Source organism: Schistocerca nitens, chromosome 2, assembly GCF_023898315.1.
Source record: "Schistocerca nitens isolate TAMUIC-IGC-003100 chromosome 2, iqSchNite1.1, whole genome shotgun sequence".
In the NCBI taxonomy this organism is placed as follows: Eukaryota; Metazoa; Arthropoda; class Insecta; order Orthoptera; family Acrididae; genus Schistocerca; species Schistocerca nitens.
The window spans coordinates 1,190,147,012-1,190,163,285 of NC_064615.1; positions in this window are offsets into that span (position 1 = coordinate 1,190,147,012).

Consider the following 16,274-nt stretch of genomic DNA (forward strand, 5'->3'; position numbering starts at 1 on the left):
CTTTCCTTGCCATTGCCAGTCTACATTTTATATCCTCTCTACTTCGACCATCATCAGTTATTTTGCTCCCCAAATAGCAAAACTCTTTTACTACGTTAAGTGTCTCATTTCCTAATCTAATTCCCTCAGCATCACCCGATTTAATTCGACTACATTCCATTATCCTCGTTTTGCTTTTGTTGATGTTCATCTTATACCCTCCTTTCAAGATACTGTCCATTCCGTTCAACTGCTCTTCCAAGTCCTTTGCTGTCTCTGACAGATATACAATGTCATCGCAAACCTCAAAGTTTTTATTTCTTCTCCATGGATTTTAATACCTACTCCGAACTTTTCTTTTGTTTCCTTTACTGCTTGCTCAATATACAGATTGAATAACATCTGGGAGAGGCTGCAGCCCTGTCTTACTCCCTTTCTAACCACTGCTTCCCTTTCATGTCCCTCGACTGTTATAACTGCCACCTGGTTTCTGTACAAATTGTAAATAACCTTTCGCTCCCTGTATATTACCCCTGCCACCTTCAGAACTTGAAAGAGAGTATTCCAGTCAACATTGTCAAAAGCTTTCTCTAAGTCTACAAATGCTAGAAACGTAGGTTTGCCTTTTCTTAATCTTTCTTCTAAGATAAGTCGTAGGGTCAGTATTGCCTCACGTGTTCCAACATTTCTACGGAATCCAAACTGATCTTCCCCGAGGTCGGCTTCTACTAGTTTTTCCATTAGTCTGTAAAGAATTCGTGTTAATATTTTGCAGCTATGAATTATTAAACTGATACTTCGGTAATTTCCACATCTGTCAACACCTGCTTTCTTTGGGATTGGAATTACTACATTCTTCTTGAAGTCTGAGGGAATTTCGCCTGTCTTATACATCTTACTCACCAGATGGTAGAGTTTTGTTAGGCCTGGCTCTCCCAAGGCTGTCAGTAGTTCTAATGGAATGTTGTCTACTCCCGGGGCCTTGTTTCAGTGCTCTGTCAAACTCTTCACGCAGTATCATATCTCCCATTTCATCTTCATCTACCTCCTCTTCCATTTCCATAATATTGTCCTCAAGAACATTGCCCCTGTATAGACCCTCTATATACTCCTTCCACCTTTCTGCTTTCCCTTCTTTGCTTAGAACTGGGTTTCCATCTGAGCTCTTGATATACATACAAGTGGTTCTCTTTTCTCCAAAGGTCTCTTTAATTTTCCTGTAGGCAGTATCTATCTTACCCCTAGTGAGATAAGCCTCTACATCCTTACATTTGTCCTCCAGCCATCCCTGCTTAGCCATTTTGCACTTCCTGTCGATCTCATTTTTGAGACGTTTGTTTTCCTTTTCTTCTACTGTATTTCTTTCCCCCATTCCTGTCAATTGTTCCCTTATGCTCTCCCTGAAACTCTATACAACCTCTGGTTCTATCAGTTTATCCAGGTGCCATCTCCTTAAATTCCCACCTTTTTACAGTTTCTTCAGTTTTAATCTACAGTTCATAACCAATAGATTGTGGTCAGAGTCCACATCTCCCTTGAAATGTCTTACAATTTAAAATCTGGTTCCTAAATCTCTGTCTTACCATTGTATAATCTATCTGAAACCTTTTAGAATCTCCAGGGTTCTTCCATGTATACAACCTTCTTTCATGATTCTTGAACCAAGTGTTAGCTATGATTAAGTTATGCTCTGTGCAAAATTCTACCAGGCGGCTTCCTCTTTCATTTCTTACCCACAATCCATATTCACCTACTACGTTTCCTTCTCTTCCTTCTCCTACTGTCGAATTCCAGTCACCCATGACTATTGAATTTTCATCTCCCTTCACTACCTGAATAATTTCTTTTATCTCATCATACATTTCATCAATTTCTTCATCATCTGCAGAGCTAGTTGGCATATAAACTTGCACTACTGTAGTAGGCGTGGGCTTCGTGTCTATCTTGGCCACAATAATGCGTTCACTATGCTGTTTGTAGTAGCTTACCCGCATTCCTATTTATTATTAAACCTACTCCTGCATTACCCCTATTGGATTTTGTATTTATAACCCTGTATTCACCTGACTAAAAGTCTTGTTCCTCCTGCCACCGAATTTCACTAAGTCCCACTATATCTAACTTTAACCTATCCATTTCCCTTTTTAAATTTTCTAACCTACCTGCCTGATTAAGGGATCTGACATTCCACACTCCAATCCGTAGAATGCCAGTTTTCTTTCTCTTGATAACGACGCCCTCTTGAGTAGTCCCCGCCCGGAGATCCGAATGGAGGACTATTTTGCCTCCGGAATATTTTACTCAAGAGGACGCCATCATCATTTAATCGCACAGTAAAGCTGCATGCCCTCGGGAAAAATTACGGCTGTAGTTTCCCCTTGCTTTCTGCCGTTCGCAGTACCAGAACAGCAAGGCCGTTTTGGTTAGTGTTACAAGGCCAGTTCAGTCAATCATCCAGACTGTTGCCCCTGCAACTACTGAAAAGGCTACTGCCCCTCTTCAGGATCCACACATTTGTCTGGCCTCTCAACTACGGTACAGCTATCTGTATCGTTGAGGCACGCAAGGTCCATGGTTCATGGGGGGGCCAAACACAATCCGTAGAAGGACGCAGCAACCTTTGTAGACTGTGGTTCAAAACAGATGTAACACAATCCCTTAAAGGACGAAGCAGCCTGTGTAGACTGTGGTCCAAAACTGATATAACACATACTATCCGTTAAAGGACGCAGAAGTCCGTGTAGACTCCGTTCCAAAACGGATATGACACACATAAACCATTAAAGGACACATCAGTCTTTGAAGAGTTCGGTCCAAAACACATATACCACAATCCCTTAAAGGACGCAGCAGTCCATGTAGACTTCGGTCCAATACAGATACAACACACACAATCCATAAAAGGACACAGCAGCCTGTGTAGACTGTGGTTCGAAACAGATGTAACACAATCCCTTACACAGCGCAGCGGTCTGTGTAACACTCACAATCCCTTAAAGGACGAAGCAGTCTTTGTAGATTGTGGTCTAACACACAATCCCTTAATGGGCGCAGCAGTCTGTGTAAACTGGGCTCCACAACAGATACAACACAGTCCCTTAAAGAGCGCGGCAGTCTGTGTAGACTGTGCTCCAAAATAGATATGACACACACAATCCCTTAAATGACACAGCAGTCTCTGTAGAGTGCGCTCCAAAACAGATATAACACACAGAATTTCTTACAGGGCGCAGCAGTCTGTGTAGACAGTACTCCAAAACAGATATAACACACACATTGCGTTAAGGGGCGCAGCAGTCTGTGTAGACTGCAGTCCAAAACAGATACAATGCACACAATCCGTTAAAGGGCCCATCAGACTGTGTAGACATCGCTCCAAAACATATGTAACACACACAATCCGTTAGAGAGCGCAGTAGTCTGTGTGGACTGTGGTCCAAAACACATATAACACAATCCCTTAGAAATGCAGAAGTCTGTGTAGACTAGGGTCCAAAACAGATTAACACACTTTCCCTTTAAGGACGCAGCAGTCTGTATAGACTGCGGTCAAAACAGATATAACACCCACAATCCCTTAAAGCACACAGCTGTCTATGTAGACTGTGCTCCAAAACAGATATAACACACAGAATTTCTTACAGGGCGCAGCAGTCTGTGTAGACAGTACTCCAAAACAGATATAACACACACACTGCGTTAAGGGGCGCAGCAGTCTGTGTAGACTGCAGTCCAAAACAGATACAATGCACACAATCCCTTAAAGGACACAGCAGTCGGAGTAGACTTCGGTCCAAACCAGATATAACACACACATTCCCTTAAAGGACACAGCAATCATAGCAGACTGTGGTCTAAATCAGATATAACACACACAATCCCTTAATGGGCACAGCAGTCTGTGTAAACTGCGCTCCACAACAGATATAACCCTCAAAATCCGATAAAGCGCGCAGCAGTGTCTATAGACTGCGGTCAAAAACAGACATAACGCACACAATCCCTTAAGAGATACGGCAATCTGTATAGACTGCGATCCAAAACATATATAACAAACACAATTCGTTAAAGGGCGCAGTAGACTGTGTAGAGTTCGCCCCAAAATAAATGTATCACGCACAATCTGTAAAAGGACGCAGCAACCTTTGTAGACTGTGGTTCAAAACAGATGTAACACAATCCCTTAAAGGACGAAGCAGTCTGTGTAGACTGTGGTCCAAAACTGATATAACATATACAATCCGTTAAAGGACGCGGTAGTCTGTGTAGACTGCGCTCCACAGCAGATATGACACATGAAATCAGTTAAAGGGCGCATCAGTCTGTGTATACTGTGCTCCAAAACAGAGATAATACACACAATCCGTTAACGGACGCAGCAGTCTGTGTAGACTACGCTCCAAAACAGATATAACACGATCCCTTAAAGAACGCAACAGTCTGTGTAGACTGCAGTACGAAACAGATATAACACACACAATCCGTTAATGGACGCAGCAGTCTATGGATTGTGTCCAAAACTGATATTTGGTCAAACCAGAAAACACATAACACAGACACAGAATCCGTTAAAGGGCGCAGCAGTCTGTGGACTGTGGCTCAAACAGATATTTGAACACCATCTCCTCGGCTGCACTTGCCGCTGATGCTGCTGTCGCTGCTTGTGCTGCTGGTATGCTTCATGATGATGATGAAAGCACAACGATTGACCTCTGAGAAACTTGAAGAAGTACAGAAGCAGACTGAGGGCGAGTTCGGTTGTGGTTTGGCTTATGTAGCTTCTATGACGTCGAATCACATTACAGATGCAGTAACCAATAGGAGTGCAGCATTCTAGGGGTGGGGGGGTGTCACGTCTTGAATGAATGATGACTGCGCTCGTAGTGGGAAAACCTCGAACTTCTCATCTGATCATTGAATCACCAAGTGATATATTCAGCTATCGAAATTAAAATTTGATTGGAATTAAGTACTTCATATGAAAGTTGTGAGATGTGTCACATGTGTTCTGTTAGAATCGCTAGCGTATTTCTAGAAGACAATCTGTGGCCTCAGTATGTGAGTGCCAGATAGAGGCCATGACGTCAGTATTTGGTAGCTCGTGGGCTATACACGTGGCGCATGCCCCGTTAGAATTGCTTGAGAGAGAAAGCATTGCAGCATCTCTGTGTCACCACTCTACTGCAGGTAGGAAGGGGGTGACTTTCACATACTCCTAACGACAATCTTGGTTTACGTAATGGGAGCGCGCTCTAGTGACACTACTGTATACTAGGTCAGTTTGAGTCTGGACCTTGTGGCAAAGACACTGTTTCCCATCATTTCCCCCCACCATTGTGGATTACGGCACAGATGAGAGCACTCTGTGGTGGTGGTACTGTGTACTACGTCAGTTGGAGTCCACACCTTTTGGTGAACACACTGGATGGCTGTGCTGCATGAGATTGTTTAAATAAAGGCTGGTGCATGCAAAATAAAGACTTCTGCCCAGCACTGGTTGAGTCCTTTTCACACAAATAATTAGGAGGAGGTGGCGGTCGGGTGACTTACATTAGTGGAGGTGGTCCAAGTGTTCTTTCTTTCACGCCATTTTCTTAGCTTAGTAGAGATGCGCAATTTGGCCTTTCTTTACCACCAAAACTCAAACTTCGCGCCAGTTTCTAGGAAGAGGTGGCGGTCAGATGACTTAGGTTAGTGTGGGTAGCTCAAGAGACCTATCTTCCTGGGATTTTCTTAGGTTAGTAGAGGTGTGATGCATTATCCTCTTAGAATTTGAATTTCCCGCCATTTTCTGGAGGGGAGGAGGGGAGTTAGGTTAGTGGAGGTAGCCCAATTGACCTTCCTCCCACCAAAATTCAAACTTCCTGCCAAAATCCACCATCTCGGATGACATCACAGCCGCCATCTTGGATTACGTCGTGTGCTGTTGCGAAGTCAACACGCCGCCATCTTTGATGACGTCATAGCCGCCATCTTGGATACATCTGGCAACAATGCATAGTATGACAGAAATCGCTATGTCCCAATACTCGTGGAAACAGCACTTGCTCGACAGGTGCAACTGCCGGCAAGTGTCGTTGCATTGTGCAACTTTCACCATTTTCCTTCGACAGGCTAACCCCATATTGTGGGTAACCAGTGAAGGTATCTAACTTCTCTAAAAGCACAGGTTTGTTTTCTGTCATATGTTGTTTTGGACCTCACTGTTGGTGGGGAGGCTTGCGTGCCCCAGCGATACACATAGCCGTACCGTAGGTGCAACCACAACAGAGGGGTATCTGTTGAGAGGCCAGACAAACGTGTGCTTCTAAAGAGGGGCAGCAGTCTTTTCAGTAGTTCCAGAGGCAATAATCTGGATGATTGACTGATTTGGCCTTGTAACACTAACGAAAACGGCCTTGCTGTGCTGCTACTGCGAACGGCTGAAAGCAAGGGGAAACTGCTGCCGTCTCAGGGTGGGGATCACTCAAGAGTATGTCGTTATCACGAGAAAGAAAACTGGCGTTCTACGGATCGGAGCGTGGAATGTCAGATCCCTTAATTGGGCAGGTAGGTTAGAAAATTTAAAAAGGGAAATGGATAGGTTAAAGTTAGATACAGTGGGACTTATTGAAGTTCGGTGGCAGGAGGAACAAGACTTTTGGTCAGGCAAATACAGGGTCATAAATACAAAATCAAATAGGGGTAATGCAGGAGTAGGTTTAATAATAAATAGGAATGCGGGTAAGCTACTACAAACAGCATAGTGAACGCATTATTGTGGCCAAGATAGACACTAAGCCCACGCCTACTACAGTAGTACAAGTTTATATGCCAACTAGCTCTGCAGATGACGAAGAAATTGATGAAATGTATGATGAAATAAAAGAAATTATTCAGATAGTGAAGGGAGGCGAAAATTTAATAGTCATGGGTGAATTGAATTCTGTAGTAGGAAAAGGGAGAGAAGGAAACATAGTAGGTGAATATGGATTGGGGCTAAGAAATTAAAGAGGAAGCCGTCCGGTAGAATTTTGCACAGAGCATAACTCAATCATAGCTAACACTTGGTTCAAGAATCATAAAAGAAGGTTGTATACATGGAAGAACCCTGGAGATACTGACAGAGATTTGGGAACCAGGTTTTAAATTGTAAGACATTTCAAGGGAGATGTGGACTCTGACCACAATCTATTGGTTGTGAACTGTAGATTAAAACTGAAGAAACTGCAAAAAGGTGGGAATTTAAGGAGATGGCACCTGGATAAACTGAAAGAACCAGAGGTTGTACAGAGTTTCAGGGAGAGCATAAGGGAACAATTGACAGGAATGGGGGAAAGAAATACAGTAGAAGAAGAATGGGTAGCTTTGAGGAATGAAATAGTGAAGGCAGCAGAGGATCAAATAGGTAAAAAGACGAGGTCTAGTAGAAATCCTTGGGTAACAGAAGAGATACTGAATTTACTTGATGAAAGGAGACAATATAAAAATGCAGTAAGTGAAGCAGGCAAAAAGGAAAACAAACGTCTCAAAAATGAGATCGACAGGAAGTGCAAAATGGCTAAGCAGGGATGGCTAGAGGACAAATGTAAGGATGTAGAGGCTTATCTCACTTGGGGTAAGATAGATACTGCCTACAGGAAAATTAAAGAGACCTTTGGAGAAAAGAGAACCACTTGTATGAATATCAAGAGCTCAGATGGAAACCCAGTTCTAAGCAAAGAAGGGAAAGCAGAAAGGTGGAAGGAGTATATAGAGGGTCTATACAGGGGCAATGTTCTTGAGGATAATATTATGGAATTGGAAGAGGAGGTAAATGAAGATGAAATGGGAGATATGATACTGCGTGAAGAGTTTGACAGAGCACTGAAAGACCTAAGTCGAAACAAGGCCCCGGGAGTAGACAACATTCCATTAGAACTACTGACAGTCTTGGGAGAGCCAGGCCTAACAAAACTCTACCATCTGGTGAGTAAGATGTATGAGACAGGCGAAATTCCCTCAGACTTCAAGAAGAATGTAGTAATTCCAATCCCAAAGAAAGCAGGTGTTGACAGATGTGGAAATTACCGAACTATCAGTTCAATAAGTCATAGCTGCTAAATACTAACACGAATTCCTTACAGACGAATGGAAAAACGAGTAGAAGCCGACCTCGGGGAAGATCAGTTTGGATTCCGCAAAAATATTGGAACACGTGAGGCAATACTGACCGTACGACTTATTTTAGAAGCTGGATTAAGGAAAGGCAAACCTACGTTTCTAGCATTTGTAGACTTAGAAAAAGCTTTTGACAATGTTGACTGGAATACTCTCTTTCAAATTCTGAAGGTGGCACGGGTAAAATACAAGGAGCGAAAGGCTGTTTACAGTTTGTACAGAAACCAGATGGCAGTTATAACAGTCGAGGGACATGAAAGGGAAGCAGTGGTTGGAGAGGGAGTAAGACAGGGTTGCAGCCTCTCCCAGATGTTATTCAATCTGTATATTGAGCAAGCAGTAAAGGAAACAAAAGAAAAATTCAGAGTAGGTATTAAAATCCATGGAGAAGAAATAAAAACTTTGAGGTTCTCCGATGACATTGTAATTCTGTCAGAGACAGAAAAGGACTTGGAACAGCAGTTGAACGGAATGGATAGTGTCTTGAGAGGAGGATATAAGATGAACATCAACAAATGCAGAACGAGGATAATGGAATGTAGTCGAATTGAATCAGGCGATGCTGAGGGAATTAAATTAGGAAATGAGACACTTAAAGTAGTAAATGAGTTTTGCTATTTGGGGAGCAAAATAACTAATGATGGTCGAAGTAGAGAGGATATAAAATGTAGACTGGCAATGGCAAGGAAAGCGTTTCTGAAGAAGAGAAATTTGTTAACATCGAGTATTGATTTAAGTGTCAGGAAGTCGTTCCTGAAAGTATTCGTATGTAGTGTAGCCATGTATGGAAGTGAAACATGGACGATAAATAGTTTGGACAAGAAGAGAATAGGAGCTTTCGAAATATGGTGCTACAGAATAATGCTGAAGATTAGATGGGTTGATCACATATCTAATGAGGAGGTATTGTATCAGATTGGGGAGAAGAGAAGTTTGTGGCACAACTTGACTAGAAGAAGGGATCGGTTGGTAGGACATGTTCTGAGGCATCAAGGGATCATCAATTTAGTATTGGAGGGCAGCGTGGAGGGTAAAAATCGTAGAGGTAGACCAAGAGATGAATACACTAAGCAGATTCTGAAGCATGTAGGTTGCAGTAGGTACTGGGAGATGAAGAAGCTTGCACAGGATAGAGTAGCATGGGGAGCTGCATCAAACCAGTCTCAGGACTGAAGACCACAACAACAGTTTTGCTCACCTCACTGAACTATTGACTAGTACTATTCTTGAAATCGTTAAATGCCTGATTTTGCTACGCAAACTGTTGTGTTGTTAGTGGCATGAGCAGTGTCATAGTGTGTGTCTCACTAGTATTTACATTGCTTTTGTGAACTGTTTCCTGATTTTACGTTCGCGACGTGAGCAAATAATCAAAGGAATTTTCACCGTCGCCCGCTTCAATTCCACTATTTGAAAAAATGTTCCCCAGCGAGATCTGAGAAATTGTCTCACACGAATTTTTTTTGTATCGCTATTTTTCAATTAGACCAGTTTTATATGCATATTCATTAATGAACCTGATTAAAATGTTCCCCAGCGAGATCTGAGAAATTGTCTCATACGAAATTTTTTTGTATCGGTATTTTGCAATTAGACCAGTTTTATATGCATATTCAACTCCCTGATAGTCCTCCAGAATTTACTTTCCGTAAAGGATATTAATTGGAAGGAAAACGGATTATCTACTGCGAGCGAGACGGCGGCAAGCGCCGCCATATAGGCACACAGCGTAGCAGCTTCCTACCTCAACCGCTGAAATCCGCATTCCCGGCGCATCTCGTTTGTAGGCAGAATTTAATTTTAATTTGCTCCTTCAAGCTTTTATTAGTCCCAATCTCACGGACATGTGACAAATGCAACAAAGGCCTCATTAGTTTCTTGTAACGATAAAATGGACCATTTATCTCAAAAAGTTTTCATCTTAGCTACTGAAAGGTCTGTTCATAATCCGCTCGGCGCCGTACTTTGAACGGTCGCCATTGAATAGTGTCTGGGAGAACAGGGGAGCCTGCATAAAATATAATATATAACGGAAACTGATTAAAAATTGGTGTTTCAATTATTTGAATGGAAATTTTGAAAGAATAATTTAAAGAAATTGAAAAGTACTCATACCCTGAGTGAACTTTAGCTAGCATTAATACCAACAGACCTTCAATATTCAATACATTACTAGATTAACATCCGTAAATTTACGTACTTCCTTTTCCTATTACCACTGTTGTGCATGGAGATTGGTATGGAAATACTGGTTGAGAATGGTATGACAATACTACTCGCTGATATTCTTCTTGTTTGTTTCGATCCTCTTGATGCAGGATCCTCGGCGCGGACGAAATGATGAACAGAATGTGAATGTACAAATAAACTTTACTTTCCTTCTAAATTGTTTTGTTTCTATGCCAGTATTATCTATGGTACAAAAATATTATTATTTTATATATTTTTTATATGTATAAAAAGAAAAGAACGAGAGGAAAAAAATAATAATACGATTATTTACCAGCACAAAAGCTTACAGGCCGATCTCGTCTGTTGACTGATACAGACCGCCGACAGTCGAAGAGGGTGGCAATGTGTAATAGGCGGACATCTATCCAGACCACCTCACAGGAATTCCAAACTGCATCAGGATCCACTGCAAGTTCTATGACAGTTAGGCAGGATGTGATAAAACTTGGATTACATGGTCGAGCGGCTGCTCATAAGCCACACATCACGCGGGTAAATGCCTCGCTTGGTGTAAGGAGTGTGAACGTTGGACGATTGAACAGTGGAAAAACGTCGTGTGGAGTGATGAATCACGGTACACAATGTGGCGATCCGATGGCAGGGTGTGGGTACGGCGAATGCACGGTGAACGTCATCTACCAGGGTATGTAGTGCCAACAGTAAAATTCGGAGGCTGTGGTGTTACGGTGTTGTGTTTTTGATGGAGGGGGCTTGACCCCTTGTTGTTTTTCGTGGCACTATCACAGAACAGGCCTACACTGATGTTTTAAGCACCTTCTTGCTTCCCACTGTTGAAGAGCAATTGGGGATGGTGATTGCATCTTTTAACACGATCAAGCACCTGCTCATAGTGCACGGCCTGTGGCGGAGTGGTTGCATGACAGTAACATCCCTGTAATTGACTGGCTTGCACAGAGTCCTGACCTGAACCCTATAGGACACTTTTGGGATGTTTTGGAATGGCGACTTCGTGCCAGGCATCACCGACCGACATCGATACCTGTCGTCAGTGCCGCTCTCCGTGAAGAATGGGCTGCCATTCCCCAAGATAACTTCCATCACCTGATTGAACGAATGTGTGCGAGAGTGGAAGCTGTCATCAAGGCTAAGGGTGGGCCAACACCTTATTGAATTCGAGCATTACAGATGGAGGGCGCCACGAACTTGTAAGTCATTTTCAGTCTGGTGCCCGGATACTAGTGTATGTCGTTCTCGTTTTATGGAAACACAAAGTTTTTAAAAGATAGTGTCCCCGTCAATTGTTCCTGACAGAGCAGAATAATTGAATAACGTTTGTCGTCACTGACTAAAGGATCACTATCAATTTAGACCTACTATAGCGTCATACATGTGCAAGGAAGAAGTCTCAACATTGGAGACATGTTGCAAAATGACTATACGCGTTAACTGCTTTGGAAAAGGAACATTTCATGAGTTGAGACTTGTTTTTCATTAGCCCTCGATCTCGGACACAGATATCACAATTTTTTGTACATAATGCCCGCATCGAAACATTATTTTTGTCTCTTAGTTTGCTTTCATTGTATGAGATACCTGCTAGCAATTGCGCGGAACAAATCTTACTGCTAGACACATCTTACTGCTACTACACATGCAAACAGCATACATGGACATGGTAATTTATAAGATAAATAAAAGAAAATTTATTGCTACCGCTATGTGGTTGTTTCAATATTGTAGCAATATTCCACATCGGACAATTAATTCAGTCGTTTTATTAATACCTAAAATCATCTTGTGGCCGTAAAAGTACTGCCTGCATTTTATGTACCCAAGAAAGTGAAATTGTCTCATCTCCGTCCATTAAAAAAGTACAGTAGAACCTGGCTATAACAACATTCAAAGGACCTTGAAAATTATGTTGTTATAAGCGAGAGTCGTTGTTGGTTACTACTGATTATACGTCTTGAGTTGATTGTAATTTAATTAAAATTCGTATTTTCAATCTATTGTGGCGTCAAATGGAAAAGAACAAATTTATTTAGCTGATATTTATCTTACATACAGTATTCACCCGTAAACTTACAAGAAAACGGTATATGTAGTAGCATATCGGAGAGTCGCCAAACTTCGTTACTTTGGATTGAAGAAATTAGTCATTTCACTCTGTTATCCATTTGCCCAATACACACTTTCTAAATTACATTCTGTGTTCATTGTTTTATTTGGGATGTCATTGCTCTATCCCCTCGCCTCATTGAACATGTTCACAACTCCAGTGGCTTCCAAAGCGTCACTCACAGTAGGAATAGGCACTTCATTTCTTTCTTGTTCTCCATCTCCCTCGCTCACTTCATGGTTACAGTGGCCCTCATTCGTTACTTCATTTGAAATCGTCTTCATTTTGTGCTTCGGTTGTAACAAGGTCATCATCTATTGTTACATACACTTCAAATTCGCACTGATTGAGAACATCACAGTTGACTGATTGAGAATATCACAGTTGATTTCTGGCAGCAATGCAGACAGCGGGAGACCATGTCATCGGAAGTATCTTCAGTTTCGGCGGCTTTTTTTCCTTCAGGCTTGGACCCAGCAGGACAGAAAGAGTTTTTGATGGTTTGGGTTGTGACCTGGCTCCAAGCTTTGATAATGCATCTGATCGCATCCATTAGTGTGGTAGAATAATCCTCCTTTTTCTCAATGCATTGTACGCTGATGAGCTAAAGAGACTAGTAAATCTGCATAATATCATGTAGGGCCTCCGCGAGCACGCAGAAGTGCCACAGCAAGAAATGGCATCGACTCGAGTAATAGTGCTGAAGGAGGGGGGGGGGGGGGGAGAGATCTCTGTTGAACGGCACGTTGCAAGGCATCCCAGGTATGCTCTATAACGTTCATGTCTGGGGAATTTGGTGGCCAGCGGAAGTGTTTAAACTCAGGAGAGTGTTCCTGGGCCCAATCTGAATCTGTAGCAATTCTGGACGTGTGGGGTCTCGCATTGTCCTGCTGGAATTGCCCATGGGCATGAATGGATGCAAGTGGTCAGACAGGATGATTACGTATGTGTCACCTGTCAGAGTCGTATCTAGACGTATCAGGGGTCCCATATCAGTCCAAATTCACACGTCTCACACCATTACAGTGCCTCCACCAGCTTGAACACTCCCCTGCTGACGTGCTGGATCCATGGATTAATGGGATTGTCTCCATACCTGTAGACATCCATCCTCTCGATTCAATTTGAAACGAGACTCGTCCGACCAGGCAACATGTTTCCGTCATCAACAGTCCAATGATGCTGTTGACGGGCCCAGGTGAGGCGTAAAGCTTTGTGTCGTGCGATCATCAAGGGTACCCGAGTGGGCCTTCATCTCCGAAAGCCCATATCGATGATGTTTCGTTTGTTTCGTTGAATGATTCGCACGCTGACACTTGTTGACGGCTCAGCATTGAAATTGCAACAATTTGCGGAAGGGTTGCACTTCTGTCACTTTGAACGATTCTCTTCAGTCGCTGTTGGTCCCGTTCTTGCAGGATCTTTTTCCGGCCGCAGCGATGTCGGAGATCTGATGTTTTACCGGATTCCTGATATTTACGGTACACTTGTGAAATACCGAGCGAGGTGGCGCAGTGGTTAGACACTGGACTCGCATTCGGGAGGACGACGGTTCAATCCCGCGTCCGGCCATCCTGATTTAGGTTTTCCGTGATTTCCCTAAATCACTCCAGGCAAATGCCGGGATGGTTCCTCTGAAAGGGCACGGCCGACTTCCTTACCCATCCTTCCCTAATTCGATGAGACCGATGACCACGCTGTCTGGTCTCCTTCCCCAAAACCAACCAACCAACCAACTTGTGAAATGGTCATACGGGAAAATTTCGACTTCATCGCTACCTTGGAGATGCTGTGTCCTATCGCTCTTGCGCCGACTATAACTCTACGTTCAAACTCTCTTAAATCTTGATAACGTGCCGCTATAGCAGCAGTAACTGATCTAACAACTGCGCCAGACTCTTCTTTTCTTAAATAACATTGCCGACCGCATCGCCCTATTCTGTTTCCATATCAGTATTTGAATACGCATGCCTATACTAGTTTCTTTGACGTTTCATTATATTATATGTAATATGAGTTTATGACATTTCAGACTACCAATTAATCTTGGTCCATGGGCTGCAATAAGCTTGTCGCATTTTCAGAAAGAAAAAGAAGCTTAATATTTTCCAGACCAGAGAGTGCGGGACAGTTGTAACAAGAACCAGTATCTTCCTTTTTTGACTTCTAAGTTCCCGATCCCAATGCCTTATTTCAGCTTCAGAGAGTTCGGAGGTCATCCAGGACTTTTTATTACCACTGAAGTGTACTGGTAGATTCTGTAGGTGCTTAAAACTCGTAGGCCTTTTGATTTACCTAGCACGAGCATTTTTTTCTTCTCAGTTCCATCTGTGTTAGCACAAACCAGAACTGTTATTCGTTCTTTAGATAACTTACCACCAACACATTCTTGGCCCTTAAATTTAAGAGTTTTGTGAGGTGTCAATTTAAGGAAAATGCCAGTCACATCTGCACTGAGGATATCACAATCTGCGTGCCCTTCACGAATTGTAGGCCACACGGTAGTGAGCTATTGTTGGATATTTCAGTATTCACACTGTTGGCTTCGCCACTCACTCTTCCAAAAGCAACGCAGTGACGTTGCTCGAGTCTATCAGTTCAGCCACTGCTGCACACAAGTTCCTTATCTTTTACTTTCTTGGCAAATTCTTCTGCTTTCACCATAAGGGGGGAGGTTATCTAACGAGTGCATTGATGCTGTTCGAAAATGCGTGCATTTCGTAACAAGCTGTTACGGAAATTGATATCAAGTGTGCGGTTGACGAATTCTGTGACTGTCGCCACTACTGTAGTATGAATGCGTCAGGGTAACAATGAGGAGGGAAATCCTGTTGCTAACTCAGACTGAAAACGACGTTACACGCGAGCTGCATGCATATACATTAGTCGTCTTACGAGGAACTTGGTTGTACCACAGAAATCACGACGTTATAGTGGACTTCTCGTTGTAACCGATTTCGTTATAAGAAAGTTCAACTATATTCCTTCAACACTTACTTCAACGATATTAATTCTGTCATTAGAAATTATGGATCACTTTCTATACTTATGTTATAGGCATCATACAATGCGTATCGCATTTTTGCTTATTAAACTTAAAATCACAGGACAGGAAACTTATCCTACAATGCAGATATCATTAACCCTAACGGATGAATAAAATTCTTACATTACACACTAAAAAATTCACATTAGATCTCAGCTACACATGGCAGATAAACTTACCATATGATCTTTTCCCTAAATTTTTTATAACAACTAACACTTAGTCCATTAGCAGATTATTTTGTAAAGACTAGGGTTTGACTGGCTGTATGTGTTACGCGTGAAGCTTTTTACATACACTCAGTGACATGTTATACAAAACACTTTAATACCTCGTAGAGGGCCATTAATTTTTCATCCCCTCTCAACCATTAGGCATATGACCGAACTGCTTTTACTTACATACTAAAAGGGTCGTGTCCAATGACACAGACGCCCTTAATCAACACTTAAACTAAGGTTCCAGTGGTGATGCTACTCAGATACGCTCCAGTGCAGGACGACATCGTCTCAGATCATACAGGTGAAGAGTGAATGTCTCACATCACTATTTCAAAGTTTTCCGACAAAAATATATATGTTGCAGTTCCACATAAAACCTCTTCGAAACTTCAATATTTTGATTTTCTGATGATTTGTTAGAACGCTACAGACCTCTCTAAATGAGAGTATTTGTGTCTATGTCGTAACGAGAGGAAAATTGAAAAATTGTAATAAAGAAACCAAAAGTGATACAGCCTGAGTTTATTTTGAATAAATATTTTGTTCCCAATACTAAGAGATATGATAAATACATACA